Genomic DNA, 12,798 nt, shown 5'->3' on the forward strand with positions numbered 1-12,798 from the left:
GGAAAGATAGAAGGAGAGAGCCCAGTGGTATGCCGAGGGTCTCCGTCGTGGGTAAAGTAGCATTAAGTTGACACGCAAAGAGGGACGGACTTAACATCTGATAAGCTGATGAGCAAACATGCTTTTTGTCCTCGCGATACAAAGCCGAGTATAATATGTTAATGTGCCGTGAAATATGTCGCGCGAGATAAACGTAGGTAGCGCGAAACGTGTATACTACTTGCATGCCACGCATCGAGATACAAGCGTTTTTGCGACCGTAAACCGAGGCAAAAAGGCCGGTGCGCCACGCGTAGGGATGAAAGTTAAAAATGGAATCCGAGTCGGTCGAGAAACGGTTTTACTCGCGGCGGCTCAAGGCACCCGTTGGATCAAACTCGGCGCAATCTCGTAATAGAATTCCACCGCGGATTTGGTTCCCAGAAAGCCCTAACGCTTTCGAGTTTCAAGCGAGCTCAGCTTTGGATGAAGCGCGGATATTCCTTGCATTGAAAATAATTTTACGGCCTGGATTATTCCTGTCTTTAGAGCTAGAAATATGACTGCGAGAGTAGAGTAGATGACATGAAATATGTTAAACAAAGTTTAATGCAAAATTTATTAACGATTTGTGGCGGCAAGTAGTGAAATTTTGAGAGTTATCGAATAAGTCGAGAGAGGGTTTAGTTTGCGTGATTGTGTGAGTTATGAATATAATTACTTGAAAATTATAGAAATAATTACGTACGTCCGGCTGCGTAAATTTAACAAGAAACGAGTATCAGAGGACACGCTAATTTATCTAGGAAGGTTGGAGCACGTGCCAACGATTCCCGTGACGACGTAGGCTAATGCGTTTGAGCGCGCCACTCGCAATTTCAGATTTCTCCATGTACTACACGCTAATTGGCACGATAGTCCCACATCTTACGCTAAGACTGGCTGTGAGAGATCTTGCGGTGTGATAAACGCGCTCGCACCCAGTTTCAGTCAGCTTTCTTGTCGGAATTATCGAAGTGCGACATTTAATTATACCAAATTCACACAATAATACCGTAAATTAAGAAATAAAATTAATTAATTTAAATGATAAAACAACATCTTTATGTTAGTAAATGTATGTCACAAAAATTGCAACATTAAGCAATTATACATATCTCATTTTCTATAATAATCAATAATACAAAATATCGATACTATATCAATATTAATATCGATATTAATTTATAATGAATAACATGACTCTATGTTTTAGATATTCAATATTGTTAACATTCTCAAAAATATATTTGTGAGTTAAATATTTTCATATCTCCCACGCAACATAAATCTCGTAAGCCAAACGTTTTTCATGATTAGCAATCGAATTTGCTAAGGTTTTGCCTTGCACACGTGACATGGGTATCGAATTCTTCCAATTGTCAAAAGCATTGGAATTCTCTTCGCATCAAAAACAGAGTATAAAGAAAATCGTCACTGGCGTTCGTACGTTCGCATTTCCGACGTTACTACGTCAGGATACATCGATACCTAGTCGTTGTAAAAAACTTAACCGCGATTCTCTCTTCTATTGTGCGCTTCCATACTTTACCCGATCTACGCAGTTGTCGTCAACAATTTTATTACTTGGGTTTTACGTCTAAACGAATCACCGGAGCGTGCATTCATCTCTGTACCCGATGAGAATATACGTGCATCGCATGGGCCGCCCCGCGGCATATTACTCGGACAGGATGATAAATACGCGACGCAAGGAAGGAGGAATGTTTATGGGTTATTGTAGCAAAAGACACCTAATTCACTGTCATCCGCACAATTCCGTAAGAGCAAGGACGCATTTCTCATGGGTCATAACCCGCGCTCCCTCATCCTCCGTGTTTTGTTTAGCTAAATAAACAATAAATCGAATAATCATTATCACGTATTGAATTATCTTATGTCGCATCTTGCGATATTATCAACACAAAATGTTTCGCGTCATGAGTGCGCAAAGTTTGCACGAACATTTAAATACAATTAAAGATGACAACAATTTAAGCAATGCTTCTCTGATAAGATCGACATGTTACAGTATGCTTTATGCGTAACAATAAAGACTAAAGCATTTTTTTAACAAGAGAGAAAAAACTGAAATAATTACTTTCACTCCCTTACAAATAATTTTAGACTATTATTTCACTGATTTTAATCTCAAAGTTACAAAACACTGATAATTTTAGTAAAAAAATTCCATCAATATTTTTCCTCTAGCGTTATTTTTCTGCAGATATTGTCACAGATTACTGCAATGGCTTATGTAATTTATGCGCGATTCATATCATAAGTCGTCGAATGAAAACTAGGATGAAGACTGGTCGCGCGCGATTAACGATGTCATCTGGAAACATAATGACGACTGATATTTCCTGGCTAATTCAAAAGTGGAACTGACCATCTCGGTGCGCGAATTGCCGTGCCTTAAAGGCCATAAATTCACGGTGTGGCCGCAGGAAAGAGTTCGCCATTTGATACGGAAATCGGGAGCTCGGCCCGGAAGTCTCACGCCAAGCAGCTTCCAGGTTGCGTTACCATAACGATAAATTCCAAGAGAGGAAGATAGCACGCGACCTCGAATTTGCGATGCTGATATTTTCGATTTCACGAATTGCACAGCACTGCCGTGGAATATCGCAGATGGCGTACAACCGGTTTGAATCTTGCAAAAGCAAGATGCTAATAACTTACCTCGCGGCACAAATGAAAATATTGCTCTCAAGACACAATTGAACTTTTTATAGTGAACACTTGATATGACAAGAAAAGCCTACATTGCGAAAACGCTGAACAAATTCGAAGTTTTGCTCGGTCTTGCTCTACATTCTTGCTTTTAAATAGAGTTTACATGAATATTTTAAGATCGTAGTAAAGTTTTATCATTTTTTTTTTTTACGTATTTTGAGACAATATTAATATCAAGAGAGCGCGAAATTAACATTATTTGAAGAATGTATAATGTAGATATATCATACATATAAATATATGTATAGTTATAATTTAACAAGCTTTTCGTTTACTTTCTTCTCTAAAAGCTTGAAATTGTTATTAACAAATAAGTTTAACTGGTTGTATAAGTTTAATCTTGGTTCTGCAACTTGGTTTCATAGTGTTCTGCAATATTCGTAGCCACAATCTAGAAAGTTAAAATCTCCAAGGTGCAGAAACTCAAAAGGCATTATCTTCAAACCACAAATCTCAAGGGAAGATTAGGATTTCAGAATTTACAACGTTGATAGGAAATTCATGGCGCTACACAGTAGTGCTATGTATCAAGTACGTTATCACACACAAAACTTTATCGAATGATATTTTTCCTCAGTATTTATTGAAAAATTCTTTCGAATGAAATTAAGTTCTATTAATTTTTCTTGCAAAGTTTGCGATATCTATTAGAGCTACGTGAATCAGATCCCCAAATTTTTCAAGTAAAAATTGCTAACATTTGTGACAAGATAGATTTACAATATTAACTGCTCAAAAAAATGCCATACGTATTTTTACAGACACATTAAAGTGTTAACATCATCTTTCGTGAAAAATAAAAGTAGTGATATTTCTAATAACGCGTCCATACTATATTCATTTCGATAGCTATACCCGTAAAATTATTTCATCTGTCAATAAAGCGGAAACAGAGTGATAATAAAATTGCGATCCGCGTACGATTTAAATGCATATTCGGTCGATCGCGATTTAAAAGAAGAAGGAAATATCCGGGTCTCTCGGAGTGATTTCAATTCTCATTCCGCGCGCGAACGGCGCCGCTCCGTCGACCATCGCAAAGAAACGTACCTCTCGTTTCCTTTCTCTCTTTTCTCTCTCCCTCAATATCCTTTCATTTCCGTTCGAACTGACATAACAAGCGCCGTAACGCGTCGCGTTATATTATCGCAGAGGCCGTCATGGAAATTGCACGTTTTGTCACAACAACCGCAGGCACGAAGGACAGTTTAGGGGATGCGCGTACGACGATCAACGATCATTTCCAGCGGCTCTTCGTCGGTGACGAATGCTATTCGCACACGCACGAAGCGTGAGCGAAGCACGCGGGAAAGAGAACGAGAGAGAGAGAGAGAAAGAGAGAGAGAGAGAGAGAGGGAGAGAGAAAGAGAGACAGACAGACAGAAAGAGAGAGGATGAAAGGAAAGCGTAACCTACACGCGTGACGTTATATAGTGTCCTCCGCGAGCCGAGCAAAATTCCAAAACAAACTCCTTTATTCCGCGAGTATAGGCGGCGGTGCGCATCGCGCGAAACCACAATCCCCGCACATGTATCAAGCTGTCCGCGACCCGCGCTCTAATTTGCATTTCAACGCTTGCCTCTCGTCCATTATTACCAACGGAACAGCTTGGTTGAATTTCACAGACGCATACCGCGCCCTTGCCTCACATCGTCCCTCGCCCTCTCGGCACCGCCGTCTCGGCTTTATGCCTTTATAGCGTTACGTCGGTGCCGGTCCCTCTCGCTATCCGAGTTATTTGTCTCTCGCTCGAGTGCGCGAGGACTGCGTTCTGTCCCACCATCTCGATGTCCTGTTCAAAAAATCGCGGGTAGGTATATATGGGTACTGAAAGTTTTAATTACATTATGTATACCAAGGGTATACGCAACCCTCAAACGTTGTACACAATTTCTCTAAATGTAATAAACATTGGCATAATTATTGACCGTCAGAGAATTATTGGTCACTTGATTTTAGCTTTTAGAATTTTTTTATTAAAGCAAACTTAGCGTTTACGCTGTTTTTCTATTTCTTATCAATGCTACATTTTCCCCGGATTTTTAACAAGATATAGAATATAATAAAGATATAATATAGATATATAAGCATAATAGATTTTTAGAAGTAACCAATGACCGTGCATTGCCGTTCACTTTGAAGGCTCATCTCACATCGTGTATTAATGATGTAGTTTCTATTCAAAAACTTAATGCGAATATGAGATAAGGAACGTTTATGTTCCCTTACATTTTCTCGCTTATCCCTCGAAAGAATAAATGTGATACAATATTTTGGAACTTTTGTATGTAAACGCTACCCTTATCAAGTGCTTCCTCCTAAATTTAAAGTGTCTCATGGTGGTATCACACATTGAAATTTAATTCTCGTCACCCACGTTCCGTCTTTCGGGCTCGGCGCGGCCTTTCATGCGCTGTTATCGTAAAATCCTCTATTAAATTTCTTTCGATCCCGAGCTGTCGGGTTTGTCATCTTGTTGAAGCAATTTAATAGAGGCGAAGGGCTAACGATATTTTGTCGCGTTAAAGCGGCACTATTATCGCAACCGTCTTCGAGTGATTTGCGAGACCACGATGGTATGCTGCAAAAGCACTTAGACCGGCTGCCATCACCAGTGTTTTTCTCGGTGGTGTCTCATCGCGTTATGTTATTAAACCTACGCAAACACATATATTTTAATATGGCAAAATAATGATAAGATTACGAAAAAGTCTATTAAAAATTCTACCTGTCATATACAAAAGTGATTAATGAAATTTATTTTAGCCAAAGAGAAAAAAACAATTATTAATAGCATAAAGTTCTTATTATATCATAATCGAATATAATTATATTTGGTCAATCATAATCATTCCATTTGTGCGGAATATTATTTTTATAAGATTAAAATTATTGCGCAAATTAACGTCAAACCATCCGCTAATAGAAAAAATTTACGACGTATTCGCAGAGATAAGTTTCTTTCCGCAACCCTTATGACAATTCTTTTTATTCCACGGAAGAACTTCCCTCTGCTTCCCTCCATTCCCCAGAGAGTTTCGAGAAATTATTGTCTTGTCCGGTTTCAGGAGTGCAATTTCAGTCCTATCCCTGCTGATCTCGCGGGCAACGATCGCCTAAGTCCGTTGAGGTAATTCAAAAGAGAAAAAAACGACCGCGATTCGAAAAATCCGAAGTGGTAAACCAATCTTAGAAAAGGAAGAGATTGCAAACGGATGTATACGCGACACATATCGAAAACATAATATACGATAAGATATTTTTACGTTAAGATGATGTTTGTTTTAAAACACACACGGATAAATTTTACAAACGAATCATGGACGAGGATTCGCACCGCAACGTCCGTACAACAAGCGGCCCGAATCAAACAAGCAAAACTGAGTATTGCAACCAAAAGCGGCACGGTCGATCGAGCGTAAAAATATTCCGATAAAGCGCGCGCGTCCTCGTAAAAAATATCTCCGTTTGTGTAATCCCCCGTTTTAAATTTCATGAAAACGGGGCCGTTCGTGCGAGCGCCAGGCCGCGTCACAGGATTTACGGTTGATTCGTCGCTGCTCGTAATCCGCGCTCGTAATTTCGAGCGTCGCGGAGCGCTCTATTGATTAATCAAGAACGAATGTCGCGAAAAGGAAGAGGGGGGGGGGGGGCAGCGTGATATTTACTCTCGCATTGTGATGCGCGAGGGGCCCGCGCCAACTTCATCGAAGGGTATAGCGCTTTCACCACGTGGTCTCGCCACCTGTTTCCATTACGATTATTAAACGGAGAGCTAGGATTAAAAGAAGAGATATATGGCGAAGTAAACGAAACTTTGCGCACACGACGAACGTCGCGGCGAACAATAGCGAGATGCGTCGCGTATGTGACGGTGTAACATTCGCCCTACGATGGACGCAAAAACGAAATTTTGACGAAAGTGCCGACGATGCGTCAACGATCGCCGATCCATCAGCGTGTACGTATAGCGCAGCCACACGCACAAAGGATTGATCGCGTCCTCGGTACCTGTTCGTAGATCAAAGGGAGAGACGTGACTTCATGCCAGGAATATGTCGATGTCACGTAAAGTGTGTGCGCTTGTAAATTAATTGGCCACCTGTGGATGTAGGTGTCATGGCGTACTACCTGCCGTTTTCATTATCCATCGTCCAAATCGGATATTAATCAGATTAGTTAGCGCCCGCGCGAACCGGCAGAAGAGTGTACGAGATGGTAGCGACAATGAGTTCTGACGCAATTTTCGCGCCTTCCAGCCATCACGGCCGATAAAATAATAGAGTTCGAGGCATGATCGATTTGTATTATGCTCGGAAATCGGACTGAAGAGGAAGCGATCGTCGATTGCGTTGTACATAAAAAATATCATACAGATTCCATGAAATAAAAATCGGTTTTTATATATTATAAAATAATTTGCAACTAGCGTATGAAATGTTACGGATACATTTTTTATGTCAGTTGGAGACAAATATAGTCGAGGCACAGTTAATAACTTTGAGATCATAAACAATGAGAAATGAAATTTCAGGAATTATCTTTCAGAGGTGCAAAGAGATATAAGAACTTAATCTTTATTTAATTATATGTAGATGCAATAATGGAATTCTAATTTTAAGTTTAATTTTTTTTTAATATTTATAATATTCTATATAAAAAATTGCGATAAAGGATTATCGCTTTTAATAAGTTTTTATAAAGATTATGTTATTCAATATGTATTGTGCGAATTATATTGATAAAATACGTGCAAAATAAAAGCGATATATATATATATATTTTTTTTTATTTATAAAAAATGAATGCGTGGCATTATTGTATTAACAAATCGATGCAATATCAATGCGGACAGACATTTCGAAAAATATGACAGGCAATCACACGCGAGTTTCATAAAAGATTCTGAAAAATGTTTCAATTTGCTATGTGACAAGTTCATATTCGAAGGACCAATTGCATAAAGCGTCAAAAAATTGTACATCTGTATTAACAAACGCGCGACATGGCATTCTGGGAAAACGCTTACTATTCGTACATGTATTTTTATCATGCGATATAGACTGCTCATTTGCCATACAAATACCAGAGGGACCGCGAATACATTCTGCTAATGGTGTACGTCACAGACAATATACGTTTCGTCGCGTATATCTTTTCGCGTCGGAGTGGAGGCGCGTTCGCTTCCACATCTCCCTATTCGCAGATTTTTCCTTGTGATGAGAATCCTGACGAAAACGACAAAGTCAGCCACGAGCGCGCCGTTGATGCCGCTCGCCCTTTCAACGTTATTCTGTAGCTTGCAAAAATAACCCCGCGGGCGGTATGCCCATTAATTTTTTGAAAGCGCAAGCGGAAAAATATGGATTTTTAAGCCAAAGCCGTCACTTACGCGTATAGCGGAAAGTAACAAGCTTCCAAAAAAAAAAAACAAAAAAAAACGTAAAATCGTTCCTAAAACCGCTAAGCTATGTAATATAAAATGGAATTGACTTTTATATGAAAAAATCTGTTTAATTGAAAGAAGAATAGAATTACTGACTGATGCAATTAAAACTGGAATAAAAATGGAAGGAATTTTTATACACTTGCGCAATCGAAATAACATTATCTCTTTAACACTATTAGAGTAATTTATCTAAAAGGTTGCGTATATATTCATTAAGATTCACAAAAAAGATAGTCCTTTTTTTTCTATTTTTAATGTTATGTAACTGTTTGTAAATTATCTCAAAGAATATTTTATACTTGTAATTTATCGTGTTTCAAAGAAAACGCGCGATTTCCAATGGTTTGCACAATTTTTCTTCGGACACGAGAAAAAAGGATAAAGAGAGAAAGAGAGTTTTGTTGCATCGCGATGTAAATATCTAAGCGACAAAAATGTCGGAAATATTTTTCGGCACGCGAGAGTTGCGCACGCTGTCGGAACTTCAATTGAGAGAGCTGGGTTTTCCTTTTGCCTCCGCAAGGTAACAAGAAGAAATTTCGATAAGCCGCGCATTGTCGATACGGTGTTATCGGGAAAGAATTTTGGGTCGAGCGATTTCCGTAGGACGATACCGTAACGCGCGCGTACGTCTCTCTCTCTCTCTCTCTCTCTCTCTTCCTCCCGTTTTCTCTCGCCCATACACTCACGGACAAATCAATAGCAGAAATTTGTTTGTTTCGCGAATCGAGACATTCACGTCGCAGAAACATTATCGAAATGGATTTGGTCATTCAGATTTCTGGAAAACGGAATGCCTCTACACGCCTAAATTGCAGTGCCGATTAATTTTAAGCTCTTCGTATGCGAATACGCCCCTTCTCCGCACGTCGCTGCCCAATTAGAGTTGTCTGCCGGGGGAGAGAAAAAAAAAGAAGTTACAACCGCATCCTTTACCTGCGGTCTTTCTTGCAAATTTTCGCAGTCCAGCCAGCCAACCAGCCAGCCATCCGGCGGACGCGCTGCGGTGGGATAAAGGTACATTCGTTAGCATAATAATTGCTGCGGAAACTCGGTGCTACGCAGAGCCAGCGAGTAAACGGTCTCGGTTTAAGAGATGCGACGATGTCGAAGTACAAATTGCTGTTCAAGAAACTATCATTTCTCCTTCCTTCTTTTTACCTACGTTGTGAAGATTTTTTCGATTTTCACTCGGAAAATATCTTCTCGCTAAGAATTATCTCGTTGTGAAAACCAAATCGGTGATAATATTTTATCCATATCGTGTCGTTCTTTCTCTCTTTCTTTCCTTCTTTCAATGCCATTTCACCGGAAAATACTGCGATCAACTCTATAGATTTATATTTCAAAATCATGACGCGGGCTGTAGCATCGCTGGCAGGAAGCGAGCGGAAAGACTCGCATACCGAAGTCAGAAAATGTCCATATACGAGAGAAGCATACACGATGTCCTGCCGGTAACTATATAGTCTAGCATATCCCGGAATACGCTGTAAACGGTAGCAAGCACACAACCCCGAGAGACTGGGGATAGAGAGAAAGAGATGGAGATGGAGAGAGGAAAAAGGGCATGACACGTGACGATTTCTGTGCAAAGGAGGCGCACGTTGGCTGCCAGCGGACGTTGTCGTGCGGTGCATATATGCACAATGTTTGCGCATCCTCGACGGTACGATTATTGTCCTGAGCATACCAGCGGGACCACTGCGAGATGCGTTCACCGTCCCGAGACATGCACATACGCGGCTAACATGTTTGGTGACCGCGCATACCACGAAAACTGGAGAAGCCTCTCTCTCTCTCTCTCACACACACACACACACACACCCTTGCTTTTGCTCCCTCCCTAGCACAACAGAGTCTCGAGTTAGCCCGGAGACCGAGCTAGAGATGGTGGTCAGAACAGAAAGCTGGCCTCAAGGGTGACGCGGCGGACTCGAAACAAGAGGGTTGTTGCGCGACCGGACTCGTCCCGCATACGTAACACTAGTTCGACCGCCTCTCTCGCACCGAGATTTATGGCAAACGCGTCTGGACCGACCACGAAGAAGATAAGATTTGCCCGCGATCGGGATAACGAGCGAAGACTCCCCTTTCCGGACGAAGAGTCGTAGGTAGGATCTATCCGGAAGAGAGATCTATTGTGACTACGCGCGATGCAATTAGAACGCGATTGGTGTAACCCGACGTATCAATACCAAAAACATCTAAATACGATATAATTTATTTAATTTCGACAAATATATGATTATTAAATTTTATAATTATTCTTTTTTAATCATAAGTTTATTAATTTATCCGAGATTAATTTGATTATAAAATCAACTTTTGTTGATATCTTCTCAGCAATGACTGGACAAAGTACCGTCATTTTTTTCATTTTTTGCATTAAAACTTATGTTTTTTTAATAATAAAATTTATTTTAAATTATACAAATTATAGACTTATTTACAGCTTTAATATTTCAATATTAAAATAGATGTGAGAGATATTCCGATGTGTCTCGAAATGTAGCAAATATTTCCTAATAGCTCAATTCTATCATTTGATAACAAGCAATTAAGATTCGCCCTTGAAGAGTCTTATCAAGTGTCACGCAAAAGGAGCTCCGGGTGCGCAATCGTAACGGTTACAGAGTGCGAGGCACCATCTCGGTAAACTAGTCTAATCCGAGAGCAGGTTTCGGAACCGTTGCGGCTTCTTCATCTTCCCGGCGCCAACTTTCGCGAGAACATTCTCTCAACGGCCTTCAGACCAGTCATTTAGTTATATTAAGGAAAAGTTGCCGCGATCTCCGCTAGAAGTAAATGCAACGGAGTTGGGCGACGGAGAAAAGAAACTTCCGAGTCTGCGAGCCGACCGGCGATTAAGAGGAGTAGAAAACTTCTCGCAGACGCTCATGTGTCCTGTGCGAGATAACAAATGTCATCTCGGCTATACTATGCTTTGCGTCGACAGAATTATGGCCACCGCCATGTTTGCAGCGTCGTCGTAGACCTTTGTGCAAAAATATGAGGCTCAACACTAAATATTATATTGCCTTGACAATTTTTTTACTGTTACATTATGTTAGAGATAGTGCTTGTATTTAAGCTAGTATTGCATCAAGCTTTAAAAACTATAGAGCAATGCATAAAACAAGGTAAACCAATACAAAGAAAAATGAGAAAGTAAGCAAACTCCAATTGTTAAATTTAATGAAAAATTATAACTACATGAAGACAAGAAAGACAGATAAATTATCCCATATAGTAATAAATATTAAAACATTTAAATGCTCAGAAATAAGATTGAATTTCTTTGCTTGATGACATAAACGATCTTGTTGGAAAGGTATAATTTAGAGAGCCTTATATTGGCGTGTATTTCGCACATTATTCTTGATGGTACGAGGAGCAGAAAATCCCTTGGGTATTACCGCCTTTACGCGCTATTAGCTATAATTATTCTATTGTATCTGTTAACTCAATTATTGAATTTACTAAACGAATTTACAAAACAATTGGCTGAAGACGTGTCCAACATGAGAAAGTGTCAGAAGTAAAAATATATATATAAACAATAATGTTCTTAGTATTTGCTTGATAACATATGTAATTAAAACTTATAATAATTAAAATTTAGATATTGAACTTTTTTTCTAGCAATGTATACAGTTTTTTTATCTGATTATAAATATATATAAACGAAAAAATTTTAATTTTTACATTCAATATTTTCAAGTTTTTTAATCTTTTAGATATATATTTAAATATGTATGTGATTTAATTAATTTTTAAAGATTTTGATTCTACAAATATGTACAAATTAAATTGAATAAAAAAATTAGTTGAAGTTTATTTTGTTTAGTTCCCAATTTTTTTAATTAAAGGGTTGTTTGATAATTCTTTATAATTAAAATAATAATATTACGTTTATTGACAATGAAGCTATTTGTAATCACAGAAAGCCAAATCGTGCTGCTTTCGCATTGCACAAGTAGACAAAGACGATCAGCAGTTGAAGTCATGGACGGCAATTACCACGAGGGTGATTCGGTACTATCGAAAATTAACTGCGCTGACTCGGACCAATGCGATCCCTTGACAATAGTACATTATTGTACTAGGCGCTAGCACACGTGCTAGATGCATCTATGTTGGACTAAAGCCTGCATCGTAGATCTCTATTACCACAATAACTCTCAATCGATAAATTAAATAAAAATTATTTTTGAAACTTTATTAAAATTTTATCACAAAGAAAAAAAAATTATATCATATCTCAATAATATATATATGTCACGTATTTTATACGTAAACCTAAAATTCTCGTAAAATGGCAGAAATATTCTGAACGCGATGACGCGAAAAGTATGTGCCGAAATTGTGTTATAAAAATATGTCACAAAAGCTGTTCACTCTGCGTAGAATGTTTGCAGCATTATTGTGTATTACATAAAATAAACTGAAAAATATTGAAAATCAAAGCTTTTTCATCACGCAATGTTTTTCATCACGTAATGTTATTCATTGTACGAATGAATATTTTGTAAATTAATATAATATTTATTTACACGCGAAAAAATGTGTGTATTGAGAAAATAGAAAA

Source organism: Formica exsecta, unplaced genomic scaffold, assembly GCF_003651465.1.
Source record: "Formica exsecta isolate Colony F162 unplaced genomic scaffold, ASM365146v1 scaffold69, whole genome shotgun sequence".
Lineage (NCBI taxonomy): Eukaryota > Metazoa > Arthropoda > Insecta > Hymenoptera > Formicidae > Formica > Formica exsecta.